Here is a 16,301-nt window from a genome sequence, read left to right on the forward strand (position 1 = left end):
TCCTGACCCACAAGTTGGAAAACACTGGTCTAAGGCATATTCCAAGCAGACAGGAAACTGAATGTTATGCTGATCACTCTATACACATTGATCTGCTCCTGGATGATGCCTTTCATATTTGCAAGAAAGTTATGTTGTAAACTTCTAAAAATTGAGTTTTTCTATTTGTATTTCCTGCAGAGCTGCTTCCAGATTTTTTTGGAGGGTGGGGGTGGGGGAGGTTAGGGAGTGCTCAGGACTCTCATTCCACTGTACCATCAATTGCATTACTTTCAATGCACTTCTTCAACCACTTGTAGGCCCTCCACCACTCATTGGCTACCTGCCACCTATGCTTCCAGCCACAAGCCTGCTTGCCTTTTATCTAGTGGTACTGGGGTACAGCCAGATGGCAAAAGAAATAAACTTCTCCCCAACATCCTTCTCCTCCACAGCAATTCTTGATTAAATTAACAATCTATTATGCCACTATATTTTGTCACCATATCCTGATGTTACATGCCTTATCAGATATTAAGTATGACTGAGCCAGCTTGGTGTCGTGGTTAGATGTGAGGACTTCTAATCTGGCGAGCCGAGAGACATCAACCTAAGAATCTGGAAAGCTGCTACCAGTCAGAGGAGATAAGATACATTAATGGTCATCATAAGCTGTCCATGGGGCCTTAGTTTCAGTGTTCCTACAGTGCTTAGATCTTAGCTAACTCTCAGTTCTTGGCAAAAAACAGCAAGACACAGCAAGACACTATTTGGTGGATGTTCTGTCCCTTAAAATGTGTGTACAATTGCACAGATTTCTCACAACTTCTTCCTTGCCTGCCAAGAATGTTGCCTGTCATAGCTCAGACACCTCAACTGCATATGAAAGAAAGCTGCACACCCTGGTACTGCAATGATTTGACTGTGTGGAAAGGGGGAATGAAAACCAGTTTTACCAAAGTGGAACAGAAATAATTAATATTAATAAGATGGCTTTAAAATACAGGAATAGTCAGGACACAGCAAGACAGGTGCAGGAGCTGTGTGTCCCAGCAGTCTTTGACTCTTTTCCTTGATGAAAACAAAATTGAACCTTCACCTTCAATCAGTTTTTTTTTACACATCTATAACTGTTGTTTTCCCTTCTTTCTCCCAACACTTCCTCCATCCATGATCAAAAGGTAATGAATCCCAAACTTCCTTTGATGGTGCTCCCCAATTTCATAATTTTGCTCTCTTCCTCACTCCATGTGCCAGATGTTATGGACAAATGTTGTGGGCAGTGCTTTAGACTGATGGCAAGCCTTTACTTAGCCACATTGGCTTTTGAGATGACTAAATAGGGTACTGGCCATGTTGTCTGACTGTCTGTCATCTTTAAATTTATCCCCCACTTTTCTTGGCAAGCTGGCTTGGGGCAGCTTCCAACATTCAACATTACAACAAAATAAAATCAACAACATGATAATTTAAATTGTATAATAATAAAATCATAAAAACAGCAGTGACTGGAAGATCCACAAAGCTTTTGTTACCTCTGTGCATCTTATTAGATGTAAGCTGTAAAAGAGGAAAATGCAAACAATCAACACAGACCACAATCCAATCAGCAATACTGACATACACATCATAGGAACACGCGCAGTTATTGAACTTAAAGGGGTATATGTTGAACAAAAAACACTTCACATTGTTTCATATTAAGAAGTAGATGCTGGCATACATGTTGACATATTTCAGGTAGAAGGAAAACATGAAGACCCCCTTCCAAATGTATGCCAATTTATGGGAGAGTAGGCTTGAGCTGAACCTACTTCCTGTGCCTCTAGTGGGCCAGCTGTGAATAGAGGCAGTCAACATTCTGTGTTGGCCTCCATAGTCTCAATTGAAGGTAAAATCATAGAACCTCACCCTTCTTTCTCCCACCAGAGGAGGGAGGAGGGTAACTGAGCCTCTTTTCCAGCTCTTTGCCTCTGTTAGTCACCCCAAACAGTCTTAGGGCCCCAGCAAATGACCAAAGTTGCCACCTTCTGCCACTGATTATAGCTCAGTCTGAACCAGCACCAGTTTCAGTGGTTCTCCTAATTCTCCAATTTGCCATTCACTGACCAATTATGCACAGCAGTAGCTGCATCGGACCACTGCCAGTTCCTTGCAGTGGAGTAGTATGCCCTGTTGCTTTGGAGAACATATAGGGGAAGGAATCTCCTGGCACCCTTGGATTGCCCTGACATTTTGCATGCGCATGCACAATGCTGAGTCTGAAAGAGCCTGCCTCACTGTGTGGTGGTGGCAGTAAGGTGGTGGGGGACATGAGGACGCACCACACAATGACAGGAGAGTGGCAATCTGCTATCTCACCATTGTGGGGGTGGAGCAATGCCCCGTTAAGGTCTGTGTTTCCATGAAGCTGACCGGGATGTTTGGTGTCCCAGCAATGATGGATTACACATGGGGCTGGCCTGGCCTAGCCTCTGCTAGCTGTCAGGATCACTGCCTGTTCCTGCCATAAGTTGACATGAGATTCTCCATGTTTGTTTGCTTTGCCTTTTGTCTTTCTGTTCCTTTCTGTCCTTGGGGGCACCTTGTAACCAAGGCCCATATATTATGCTTGCATGCCTGAAATCGAAACTATTTTGCTGCATCCTGCTATCTCAGGGAGCTGTGAATTATTTGTCTTTTGAACCTGCCAGCTGGGTCTGCCTTTTGTAACCATAACATCTTATCTTGTCCGGAGACGACCAAGGACGTGCGAGAAGTAACACTATGTTTTATGGCACCTGGTGCCTCATCTCCCCCTTTCCTGGGAACTTTCAAGTTTTGGGCGGGAGAACACTATTGATAAGGGGAGGCAAATGGGAACTCAGGCAGATTTGACTTTCTTAGCTTAGGTGTATGAAGTAACTTCTCAATAAATGCTTTCTTTATTAAAGAAGCTTGTTGTGAGTTCTTGCAACGCTTGACATTAAGTCAAATCTCACAACACCTTTCGCCTGTCAGGATGCAGGACGAAGGCAATATCTATAGTGAGCAGGACGAGGACATGTATGGGGATTACACGCAGGACGAGTTGGCCGCGTCGGGCTCCTTTGGCTCGGGGATGGCGAGAGTCCTGAGTGAAACCACCTCGGGACCCTTGGAGTACCTGGAGAGACACATCACCGAGCGCAGGCGACTATCCAAGTACGACTACCTGACTGGTGACGAGCTGTGGCCCGACAAACTGCCCGCGGGGGTGCCAGACCGAGGGACGGCGGTGACCCTGGAGGTGCAGGAGCTACAGCAGCGAATAAGCCGTGTGTCCGACTGGCTGCACTCGGTATCGGGCGAATTGGCACCAGAATCCCAGCGCGAGGCGAGGCGCCTCTTGAGGGAGTTGCAAGCCGACGCTCAAGGGCTGAGTGGTCGTCGATCGGGGGTGAATGCGGCCCTGCGGGAGCCCATGGCAGCGGCCGCGGGCGCAGCGGCTGGAGCTGGGAGCGTGATTCCGGCAGCGGCGGAGGCCGCAACCCACTCTTCGGAAGAGAAGGATGAGTAGGGCGACCTGGCGGGGGCCACAGCAGGAAGATGGGAGGAACCCCCGGCGGGGGCCCGAGAAGACGTCCAGGCCGCGGCGGGAGGAGCTGGAGCAGCTCATGCGGCGGCTGGCGCGGCGGCTGCGGCAGTAGGAGTCGGCGCGGCCGCAGGCGTCGTGGCCGCGGCTGGGGCAGTGGCAGGAGTGGGATGCGGGATGCGTCCGCGTCCCCGAGGAGCCCGACAGCCAAGGGATTGGGGTAACACCCGATTGCCACCTCAGCTTCGCGGAGTGGAGATGTGGAGCGCCTATAAGTTCAAGGCCCGTTTCTCCGGGGATCCGGTGGCCTTCCCAGGGTTCCTGGTCCACCTCCAAGCCTACATGATGGATATGGGTTTCACTTTCCAGGACGACGCGGAGCGTATTCGGTTTGTGGGGGAGTGCTTGGAGGGCGAAGCAGCGAAGTGGTTCATGGACCTTTACCGCTACAATCCTAGAGCTGTGAGAAACTATGACCACTTTGTGAGAATCATGCATCTGACGTATGTAGACCCGTTCGAGAGAGAAACGGCGGAGAAGAAGCTCAAAGCGATCAAGCAAGGGACGAAATCGGTGGCTGAGTACTCCTGGGAGTTCCGGAAGCTGTCAGCCTCGGTACCGGAGTGGACAGAGCCACAGAGGGTGAATGCTTTCGTTGCGGGGTTCTCCGGGAATCTGGCCCACAGGTGCCTGCACCTGGACGACCCAGCGACCGTGATGGGTTGGGTGCACCTGGCAGGGGAGATGGTGAGTTGTTTGCTGAAAGCGGCGGATCTAGGCGGAGGGCAGGAAAAGGCAGCAGTGAAGAACTCCACGCCCAAGAAACCCAAGCCGAAGGGCAAGGTGGATTCCAGCGAGTGGGCCCGCCAGCGTGAGAAGGGATTATGCCTGGGCTTTGGCCAAGCTGGGCATTTCCTAGCCCAGTGCCCAACGAAAACGGGAGGAGCGAGCCCCACCGAAGCCAAGTCGGCGGGGGGTGCCTCAGCCAGGGGGTCGACGACAAAGAAACCGGCTACCAAAAAGGCAGTTCGGTCCCTGTTGGCCCCGGCAGGAGTGGCGCCCGCCTCAGTGGAATCTAGCGACAGTGGCCCGGAAGAGGGCTCGAATGCCAGCGAGCCGTCGGGAAACGAAGACGACCTGCTGTGAAGACACCCCGCCAGCAGGTCCAGGGCAGGGGCAAGCGATCGGTGAGTGATTCCCCTTTGGTACTTTTGCCGGCCACCCTCACGGAACCCAGCTCGGGGAAGCGGTTGGGGGTGCGCTGCATTGTGGACTCAGGTTGCACCAAGACCCTGGTGAGCCCAGACTTGGCCGAGACTTTGGGGGTGGGGAAGGTACCTCTGAAGAAACCCCTACCCATCACCCAGCTTGACGGGGAATGTGCCCCGGGGGGGGGAAGCGACTGTAAAGACATTCCCCATTGATTTGGACATTGATAAGCATTGGGAGCAGACACAACCCTTGGTGGCTCCCCGGTCTGCCTTTCCGTGCGTGTTGGGTTTGGACTGGCTGCGGAAGCACGAACCCACCGTGAAATGGAAAAAGGGGACTGTGAAATTTTCGTCTCCAGGGTGCAAGCGGCATCGACGCCCCTCGCCGCTCCCTGAAGGGCTGGTACTCGCCACAGTTGCCGGGGTGGGGGGGGTTTGCTCTCCCGAAGGAGTACCGTGAGTTTGAGGATGTGTTTGCGGAGACGGAGTGCAATCAGCTGCCCCCCCACCACAAGACAGACTGCGCGATTGAACTAAAAAAGGGGGAGCCGCTCCCGAAAGCCAAATTGTACTCCATGAGTCCATGGGAGATGAAGGAGTTCAGGGAGTTCTTGGACAAGAACTTAGGCAGGGGCTTCATTAGACCGGCCACCTCCCACCTGGCGGCCCCGGTCCTTTTTGTAAAAAAGAACGACAGCACGCTACGCCTCTGCACGGATTACCGGGGGCTGAATGCGGTGTCCACCTGCAACGCTTACCCCTTGCCGCTCATCAAAGACTTGTTGGGACATTTGGGGAGGGCGAAGATCTTTACCAAACTGGACTTGAGAGAAGCGTACTACAGGGTCCGCATAAAAAAGGGGCACGAATACCTGACAGCTTTTAACACCCCCATGGGCCAATTTGAGTATATTGTCATGCCGTTCGGCCTCGCCGGTGCTCCGGGTGTGTTCATGAACATGATTAACGAAATCATGCATGATTTACTGTACCAGGGGTTTTTGGTGTACATTAATGACATTTTGGTGTACTCGGACAATCCCGCAGAGCACGCGGGGCTGGTCAGGGAAGTGCTTAGCCGGCTACGAAAGCACCAGTTGTTTGCCAAACTTTCCAAGTGCGAATTCCACCGCGACTCCGTGGAGTTCCTTGGGTTTAGGGGTTCCCACGCGGGGATTGAGATGGATCCAGGGAAGGTGAAGGACTTGCTAGTGTGGGAACCTCCCAAAATGCGGAAGCAACTCCAGAGCTTCTTAGGGTTCGCCAACTTTTACAGAACCTTTATCCCGAATTTTGCCAAAGTGGCCCTTCCCCTAACGGACTTGCTAAAAACCAAGGAGGGGGGAAGGCGGCCACGCAGCCAGGCGCTCTGCTTAAATGGACGCCACTCTGCCAAGGGGCTTTCGAAAGACTGAAAGAACTCTTCATGTCTGAACCAGTATTGGCCCACGCAGACCCGACCAAGCAGTTCACGGTGCAAATGGACTCCTCGGATGTGGCCATGGGGGCCGTGATCCTCCAGGAGGGGGGCGATGGGAAGCTGCACCCGATTGCCTACCTGTCAAAAAGGTTTTCGGGGCCCGAACGCAATTGGGCAATCTGGGAAAAGGAGGCGGCGGCCGTAAAATTGGCATTAGCCACATGGAGGCATTGGTTGGAGGGGTCTGCTGTCCCGTTTGTGGTTTGGACGGACCATAAGAACTGGCAAGCGCTCAAGCAGCCCCGCTCTCTGTCCGCCAAGCAGATGCGGTGGGCGGAGTTTTTCTCCCGGTTCAACTTCTCCCTCAAGCACCTGCCTGGGAAACTGAACTTTTTAGCGGACGCCCTTTCGCGCTTGCCGCAGTACAACAGCAAGCGCGAACCATTGGTGGACATGGTGTTCACACCCGCCCAGCTGGGATTGGCTGCGGTGATGCGCAGCCAGTCAAAAGGGGGCATCCCCGTTCCCGGGGGGTGGGTCCAGAAGGAGGTCCTCCAGGATGCTGAATTCGTCACTCTGCGCCCCAACCTGGTTGACAAGGGGGGCTTGTTTTTCAAAGACGACTGGCTCTACGTCCCCGCCTCGGCGCGGGGGACATTTTAAAATTGTGCCATGACTCCAAAGCCGCGGGACACTTCGGTTTTGTGAAAACTCTGCATTTGACAAGGTGGCATTACTGGTGGCCGTCCCTGCGAGTGGAGGTGGAAAAATATGTGCAAGGGTGCCCCACTTGTCTCGCATCCAAACCATTGGGGGGAAAGAAACGTGGCTTGCTACATCCTTTGCCCACTCCTTCCTGCCCATGGTCTGACGTGTCCATGGACTTCATAACTGATCTCCCTCTGAGCCAGGGCAAAAGCGTGATCTGGGTGGTGGTGGACACTTTTTCCAAGCAAGCCCATTTTATCCCCTGTGGGGGGTTGCCCTCGGCCGCCAAACTGGCCTCCTTGTTTGTCACCCACGTTTTTAGACTACATGGTATTCCTAGGAGACTGTTCTCGGATCGGGGCCCCCAGTTCGTTGCCAAGTTCTGGTGGGAGTTTTTGCGGTTGCTAGGGGTGGAGCAAGCCCTCACCTCGGGGTATCACCCGGAGTCCAACGGCCAAACTGAATGGGTGAACCAAATTTTGGAACAATACCTGCGCTGCTTTATCAATCACCAGCAGAACGACTGGGTCGCCCTCTTGCCTTTGGCTGAATTTGCCTACAACAATGGGGTCCACGCTTCCATGGGGGTGTCACATTTCAAAGCGGTCTATGGGACTGACCTATTGGCAGCCCCTACCTGGGAGTTAGTGTCCTCCAAGGCCCCCGACATGACCAAATGGGCTAAAGACATTGCTGAAGCTTGGCCATCCATTGTCTCCAGCCTGGAAGAGGCCAAACAGTCATATAAGGTCCAGGCGGACAAAAAACGCTCTCCCAACCCGGTTTGGGCGGTGGGGGACCAGGTCTACCTCTCCACAAGAAACCTCCGCTGCCAACAACAATCACGCAAACTGGGGCCCAAATTTGTAGGGCCTTTTCCTATCACTAGATTGATCAATGATGTGACTGTGGAATTAGGGTTGCCAAAAACTTACAGGAATGTGCATCCGATTTTTCATTCCAGCTTGCTACGACGAGCCCCCCTGCCGGACGCTTGGCACCCTCCCCACTCGACGCCTGTTCCTGTCTTCATCGATAAGGACACCCACTACGAAGTGGAACAAATCTTGGACTCCCATCCACAAAGGGGGGCTTCAATACTTGGTGGAATGGAAGGATTTCCCTTCTGGGGATAGGGAATGTGTGGAGGCTGCAAATGTAAAGGCCCCGCGGTTGCTCCGCGCTTTTCATCGGGCTTATCCCCAATGCCCTTGGCCGTAGACGCTGGGTGAGGGGTGGGAGCTGATATTGATGCGGAGGGATGTCAGGATCACTGCCTGTTCCTGCCATAAGTTGACATGAGATTCTCCATGTTTGTTTGCTTTGCCTTTTGTCTTTCTGTTCCTTTCTGTTCTTGGGGGCCCCTTGTAACCAAGGCCCATATATTATGCTTGCATGCCTGAAATCGAAACTATTTTGCTGCATCCTGCTATCTCAGGGAGCTGTGAATTATTTGTCTTTTGAACCTGCCGGCTGGGTCTGCCTTTTGTAACCATAACATCTTATCTTGTCCGGAGGTGACCAAGGACGTGCGAGAAGTAACACCATGTTTTATGGCACCTGGTGCCTTATCTCCCCCTCCCCTGGGAACTTTCAGGTTTTGGGCGGGAGAACACTATTGATGAGGGGAGGCAAATGTGAACTCAGGCAGATTTGACTTTCTTAGCTTAGGTGTATGAAGTAACTTCTCAATAAACGATTTCTTTATTAAAGAAGCTTGTTGTGAGTTCTTGCAATGCTTGACACTAGCGACCATGGCACCACAGGGAATGCAGAAGAATCCATGTTCCCTTACCATGGGCCATCAAAGGACATGAGTCGGGCGAGGGTTGGGAGGGAGCCAGAATGATGTTGGCATCATGCACAATTAGGGATTTGCCCCGCTTCCCTGCTGCTGACAGCCTAGACTTCCTGTCCCATGCTTAATCCATCACTGTGATAGAACTGGGGGTTTTTTTGTAAATGGAATAAATGGCCTTGTGTGTAATTAGACAGTATATTGTAGAATCAGGGAGTTGGAAGGGGCCATACAAGCCATCTAGTCCAACCACCTGCTTAATGCAAGATCAACCTAAAGTATCCATGATAAGTATCTGAACAGTCCTCTTGTAGACTGACAGTGAGGGGGAGCTCACTACATCCTTAAGCAGCCCATCCCACTGCTGAACTACTCTGACTGTGAATCCCCCCAATATCTAGCTGGCACCATTCTACACATAGTTTAAACCCATTACTGCAAGTCCTTTCCTCTGCTTCCAACAGGAACTGCTCCCTGTCCTCTTCCAAACTTCCAAATTGTCTAGAAATGTCCTCATGGTACTACAAGTACATGTAAGGAGAAACTTCATTACAGAGAATTTAACACATTTTCTTAATAATATATTTATAACCCTCTGTAAGTCCAGTAGTGTGAGCCAAAACAACATTTCACCCAGCCAATACACTGCAACCACTGAGAGAAGGCTGCTCCGGGATGAGGCTGCAATCCATCAAGGCTCCTCACCTCAAATATCCCCATTTCTGTCAGAATTTCTGGCCATGGATAGTGATGGCATGGTCATGTTCTGCAAAACATGCTAAGGATAACCCATGCAGCTCAATGCATTCAGAACACTATGCAGGTGCTGGCAACAGTAAGAAACTATTTTCAGTGGTCTGTATAGAGCAATGTTAATTTTTGTAGAGCAGCTTTAAATATATTAGCATGGAACTGAATTAAACACATATTGCAGTTTTGTTTGCTTAAAAGGCACACTATTTTAGTTAGCATGCATAGGAATCAAGGAAGGCAATGCTCTCGGAACAACTTAGAATCCCGTGAAAGACAAACCCCCCCCCCCGATTATTTGTGGGGAATCTTGTAATGAATAATGCACGCACAGACACAGAGGGTTACACAACATATTCTTGTTCTCAAAGCATCATGTTCCCTCCACCCTCCACTAAAAAGAAAGGAAAGCAGCTTTTGCTCAACCCCAACACTAGCAGCAACCCCTTGGGTGACAGGAGGACTCCCAGGACAAAGCTTTCTGCAGCCCCAGTCTTTTTTTCCTTTTTTTGTTTGATCTCTCTAGTCATGTAGCACCAGTGCCTTTGAGGGCAAACGATGCTAATGCAAGGTAAGGGCAATTCCCTTTGTATGTCTTCAGGGGTATCGTTCTGTCAATATACACTATTGGCTACACAACAGCTTCACTGTTAACAGAAACTGAAAAAAAATATTAATAAAGATATGTGGATGTGCATCTGTATCTATCATCTGTAAAATAAATGCATTTCATTGGATCATTGACCACCAGTCAATAGGCAGGAATAAAGAAAGTGTGTGGATGGACAATGGGCATTACAATCTCCCCAAGGCCTTTTTGCTCAGAATGGATTCATCCATGATTTAACTCAGCTACAAGTTGAGTTGTAGCTAGTAAACTGGAAATTGTTTTCCCAAACAAACTCTGACCATGAAAACAAGAGAAGATTTCTGCATGTCTTATTATAGCTTTAAAATTGTTGGACAGTATTCACCAGCAAGTTTTGATAATCAGCAATTGTCAGCATCTGCAAAAAAGAAAACCTAATGTGAAATGTAAACAATTTCAAACTTGATGGTAAGCTGGCAGGAGAACATTGATATCAGAAAAATGTAGTTCATGTCGGTTCTTGGTTCATGGTCCAACCAAACCACAAACTGAATGGAGCTGAGAAGTTAATTTGTGAACCAAACTGTTTTGGGATTCATGGCTGAATAAATCATGTTGAAAAGGGCTGCAGTCCCTTTAAATAGAGTTTGTGGAAAGAGAGAAAAACAACTGAGTGGCAGCAGGAAATTTTTGTGTGCGCTTTCTTGTGCAGTTTAAAGGGATTGTGCGAGAAAACCCAAAACAGCTGCTCAGCAATTTTTGCAGCTTTTAGTGGGAAATGAAGCAAGGATATAAAGGGATGCAGAATCCTTTTACACCCTTGCTTTCTGCTATATCCACAAACTACCATGAACTACTTTTAAAAAATGTGCAAGTTTGTGATGACAGACTGATTACGAACTTCAGTTCTAAAATCATGTACAGGACAAAATTTGTGACAAATTTTGCTTTGTGACTTGTTTTGTGCCCATCCCTAAACATATGGTGATCCTTATGCTGAATTAGACTAGTGGTTCATTCCATCCATTGTTGTCTGTTCCTGTCAACAGTGCCCCAGCAAACGTTTTCTTGGTTCTATTATCTGAGATGCTTTCAGCTTAAGACACCAAAGATTGGAACTTGGGATCTTCTGTATGCAAGACACACACTCCGCCAATGAGCTGCAGCTCCTCAGAATTTATCCAAAGCAGGGGATTTGAAATGTTTTGACAATTGAAAAGATAGCCTCTAGAAAGTGTCAATGTTGTACATGTCAAAAGGGAATTAAAGCAGAAGGTAGCTGACAATTTCCCCAATGGTGTATACATGACGTGGCCAAATAGAAGCTGAATGAGAAATGTGAGGACACACATAACACACAGTCTCATAAAAAGTACAGGAGGTTTAGAAGGTATAGAGATAGTATAGACTCCTGTCTCTGCACTGAGTTCTGCAGCAGGAGAAACTGATGGACAGGCAGTTGAAGTCCCTTAACAAAAAACAAAATAAACAACCCCCACCACCACCCATGCACACCCCAGATTGGTCTAGTGGTGAATGATTGTCTACAGGATGGAAGAATATAAAAGTTAATTGAATTGGTGATAAGACAACTGAAAATGGGGAGCAGAAATATCAGAAGTCAGAAATGTGCTTTGAACAGCGAGCTACAACACAATGGGCTCGGAACCTACGTCAAAGAAATTAATAGATTTCAACACAGAGAATGAGAGAATTTTTTTAAAGAACTGTTTAATTTAAGAACCTATTATAACTTCCATTTATACGGAACTGAGAAAACAATAGGGAGACAAGCTTTCAAAGTATACTGTCAGTCTAGAATAGACTATAAGACTGCAACCACCACAGAATTGACTGTCTCTTGTCCAGAATTGCTTTTCCACTCATGGCCCACCTCAACCACTTGCTTTTACTTGCTATGCAACTGTCAAAGGCACAGAAGGCTTATCAGGTGCTAGACTCTAGATGTAGCAACTGTGTATATCCTTTGCTCCCTAACCAACAGTTCTGTGTCTTTCAAACCTGACCTGCCTGCCTACCTCTTTTCCTTTAAATGTACAGTGCCCTACAGTCTATGTTCCTACCACCCATCCTCATGTCCAGCCTTTTATTCCTTTCATGTCTTCACATTTCCTTGAGCTACTTTATCCCTTTGATATATATTGTTAAAATCCTGAATTTCTGCTAGAAATCTTATGGCTTTTCTCTCGTTTTGGACATATCTAGTTACTAATTTCAACCCATTTTAATCTTGTTTAACCCTGAAAATGTTAATTTTTAACAAAGATACAAAATAGGGGTGTAAAAAAATGTCCACATGAGTTTGGTTGTTTAGTAGTTTTTAAAAAATGGATTTTGGCTTCATTGGTAACATCAAGACACCTGTTTAGATTTTTTACTGTGTTTATTTGTGAATTCTACTGGTTTCAATGGGAAACATTGCCACCTGTGACATTTATATTTCCTACTCAACTGGAATCAAATTGAGTTGGAGTGTTTTCTTCATGACCTTTTCTGACAAACTGCTGAACAAGTATAAGCTCCTCACTTCAGCACCTGACCTGCAGACAGCACCAGACTCCCTTCCCATAGATCAAATTGCATGCCAGTTACAAGAAGGTGGGAGAGAGTGCCATGTCAGTCTCTCTCCTTGCTACCCCTCCGATTGCCTAGGAAAGCCAAAAACATTGTGGGGTGCCTGACAGAATGAAGCATTTCCCACATTTACTGGATGTTGGAAAGTATATTAAAGAAGGAACATAATTTGGGTTGGATTTTATTTTCTTCTATGCATATCCCTAAGAAAATGTCAGTAATATAAATATCCTAATTCTGCCAGTTTCCCCATATTTCTTATATGACTGTTTTCTTCTTTTTGTACTAGTACACTCAAACAGTTGCTTTTGCTATCACTGCAGGCCACTCCTAGTAGTCATGGAAGGAGGAAAGGTGGCATGATATAGCCCAATCTCATCAGATCTTGAAAGCTAAGCAGAATTGGCCCTGGTTGGTACATCAGTGGGAGACCTCCATGGAAGACTGCAAAGGAAGGCAATAGCAAACCACCTCTGCTTCTCACTTGCCTTGAATATCTTTGATGGGGTCACCATAAGTCAACTATCACTTTGACCGTTTATGCACTGGGAACTTCACTGCCTCAGCTCCTGTGCAGGAGCACAAATCAGGACAAATGCTCCCCCATGTGGGTGCAGGAAGAGGTGGGGCAACCCACCACAACTAAAACTCCAGCCTGCAGCCCAGCATGAAACCTCCAGTGCATAAACGGTCTTTGTGGCATTTACACACTTATATGTGAATGATCAAGGATGGCATTTATGACTGCGACACACTATGGTGAGGAAGGTTGCTAGAAGCTTAGTAAGGAGATGCTTCTCTACAGTGAAGGTAGGGAAGTAGGAATGGATGGCAAGGGTTGCAAATGTTAATGAAACTGTTAATGAGAGCTGCATATATGAGGAGACAGGAGAGAAAGGAAGCCACCTGATGCAAGAAAAAAAGAGGACATTGGTGAGGATCTCAAGTAGCATTTACCTTGGATGGATGGATTTCTCTCTATGGAGCTTGACTCGTCACCTTATCTATTGGACTGCAGCCCCAAAACCCCCTTAGAAATTTTTCTCTTGGAGGGATGGGGGACTCCCACGTATATCATGTCAGGAAGCATTTTGAGTGACAGCACGTAGATAGAAATCCTTTTGTCCAGGGGATTCACCTCAATAATGAATGGTATGAGATGAAATGAGACATGGAAGTGGATTGAGCCTCTATAGCAGTGGTGAATGGAGGGGGGAGAAGTATAGAACTTCTAAACTGGTATCAGCCACTATGATCAATCTTCTTGAGCATGGACATGATGTGGGGAACATTGAAAGACTGGGAAAAGTAAAATTACAAAGCACTTGAACCTCTCCTACTGGGTAGGATGAAAAATCATAATAAAGAAATGTTTGTTTTCTCTAACCTGCTGAAGGATGGTGTATTTCAGAAATGGCTCTTGTCCCCTGTGAAGACAAATCACATGGAAGAAAGAGAAGGGGTTAATGGAATTCACCTTCCACTCAATCCTTAATCTTACTTCAATCTTTTTGTGAGTAGAAAAAAATTAAATAGAGAAAGGAAATAAAATGAGACCGAGACTTTCCAATCTGCCATTATCCAAAGAGATGCCTTTGAAGATCATAACAGTACCATTGTTTTTGTTTTTCTGCAAAAATGGATTGCTATAGCCTTCTGTCTAAACAATAAATGGAAACTGAATCATCACAAAGCATTTGTTCTTTTGTGGATCATTCTTCCAGCAGTGAATATTTTATTTTCCATGAAGTCAGTTCTTTCCTTCTAGCTGTCAGTGCTGCTGTAGAGATGAATGCTTGATGTTCTTAAGAAAGCACCTGCATCAGGAGATAATCCTAGCACACCAAATGCAAAAGGAAGAAGCCATAATTTATATAGAAACTGGAGAAAGATTGGATGTGAGGGAAATCTCTTGAAGCAATGTTGTTTCTGTTACAAGGAGCTGCTTCATAAAGAAACAGAAATGATTTTGATAGAAATAACGAATGCTGGGAGGCTGCTATTTCCAAGAATCTCCTCTTCTATCTAAGCTACACTACACTTCTAAAATTATTTTCAAATGGCATGCCTTGCAGCTGTGATCACAAGCTTTTGCTTCAGGTTTCTGAACAAAAATTTCACCATGATATTTCAGTCTCAAGCAACAATCACACCATTCCTGTTTGTTTCATCTTGCTAGCTAGATATCTCCATGAGTTACCTCAGAAATCCCACCTTACAATGTCACAGATCCTCATCTTATGTCATCCAGGTACCAAATCTCTATGGATCCAGTCACCACGTGACTCTCAGTTGGAATGCTCTCAGCTTTATCAGCATGGGATATCAAAGCTCTTGAAGTGTACATAGTGGTTGGCAAGCCCTTGGTAAACTCAACCATCAGTTACGTGTCAAAGTAAGAATGCCCTCTTGTCCTAAAAGGGGGCATAGATCACATTTGAAGATATATTCTTTGTCTAGTGGAAGGGTATTCTGCAGTCTCTTTTTTCGTACTATCATTGGAAACAGTTTATGATTACACTTTGTCATTACAGCAAGAATAGAGAACTTGGCAAAATGAAGAAGTCATGCTTGGAGCCTTTTCCATAATGAGAAATGATGTATCTGATTCTTCTAGATGGAAAAGATAAAGAAGTTACATTTCAGATGAGATGATGTTGCAGGATTAGAAATTATCAGATCATGCTCACTCTGACAGAATGGAAGATCAAATTAGATATAACAAGGGAACCTCTGGGACTTTTATACATGTGCCAGACCATTATAAATGAAAGCAGGAGAAAGGTAGTAGACTACCAGAAGTAGACTCGCAGGAAAGGGAGGGAATTTAGTTATTTTTATGGTGTGTTTCTAGCCTTAGGGCCTGCTTCATATGTGTAATTTTAGGTTGCTGCATAAGCTGCTTTACAAATCACTTTGTTATTATTATTGATTATTTTATGTTGTTTTAAAGATTTATTGTATTGTCTCTAGCTTGTGAAATGCCCTGATCTCTGGAGAAATAACATGTACATTTTCCAAATAGATACACCAATTGAACCCTGCTCCTTCCACATGGCCTTCTATTATTTTCAGCATTTTCCTGACATCTCAATTTCAGTACAAGAAAACTGAGGAAAATAGCAGAGGACACCAAGGTAGGAGAGGTGACAAAATTTAGCTGCCCTGCTTGTCCTTCTTCCTTTTTTACACACACACATCTATCATTACTCTACTTTACATATCAATTAGTGTGATACCTGTCCTGTTTACATCAAGATTATATTACTGCAATGTGCTCTACATAGGGCTGCCCTTGAGAAAGTTTGGAAACTTCAAATGGTGCAGAATGCTGCAAAACTGATTGATGATTTGAATTGAAATGATAGTTGTTGATGTACCCCACCCCAAGATGACCTGGTCAAGACGGAACAATATATAAATCAATTTTTTAATGTAAATAATTACTTTTATATGTCGGAACTGTTTTAACCTACTGTAAACCATAAACTGTTGTGAGCTGCCCTGAGCTCTCAGGGAAAGGTGGCATATAAATCTGAGAATAAATTAATAAAATTCAGAACTCCCAATATCATGTTGTATGATGCAGCATTAGATTTGCATATTTAATTAGTGAAGATATTCATTGCAATGGTTTCTACTGTTCAGACATATTCAGGACACTAATTATGAGCTCGCTTCATAAATAAGTGTCCATC

Source organism: Paroedura picta, chromosome 1 (assembly GCF_049243985.1).
Source record: "Paroedura picta isolate Pp20150507F chromosome 1, Ppicta_v3.0, whole genome shotgun sequence".
NCBI lineage: Eukaryota > Metazoa > Chordata > Lepidosauria > Squamata > Gekkonidae > Paroedura > Paroedura picta.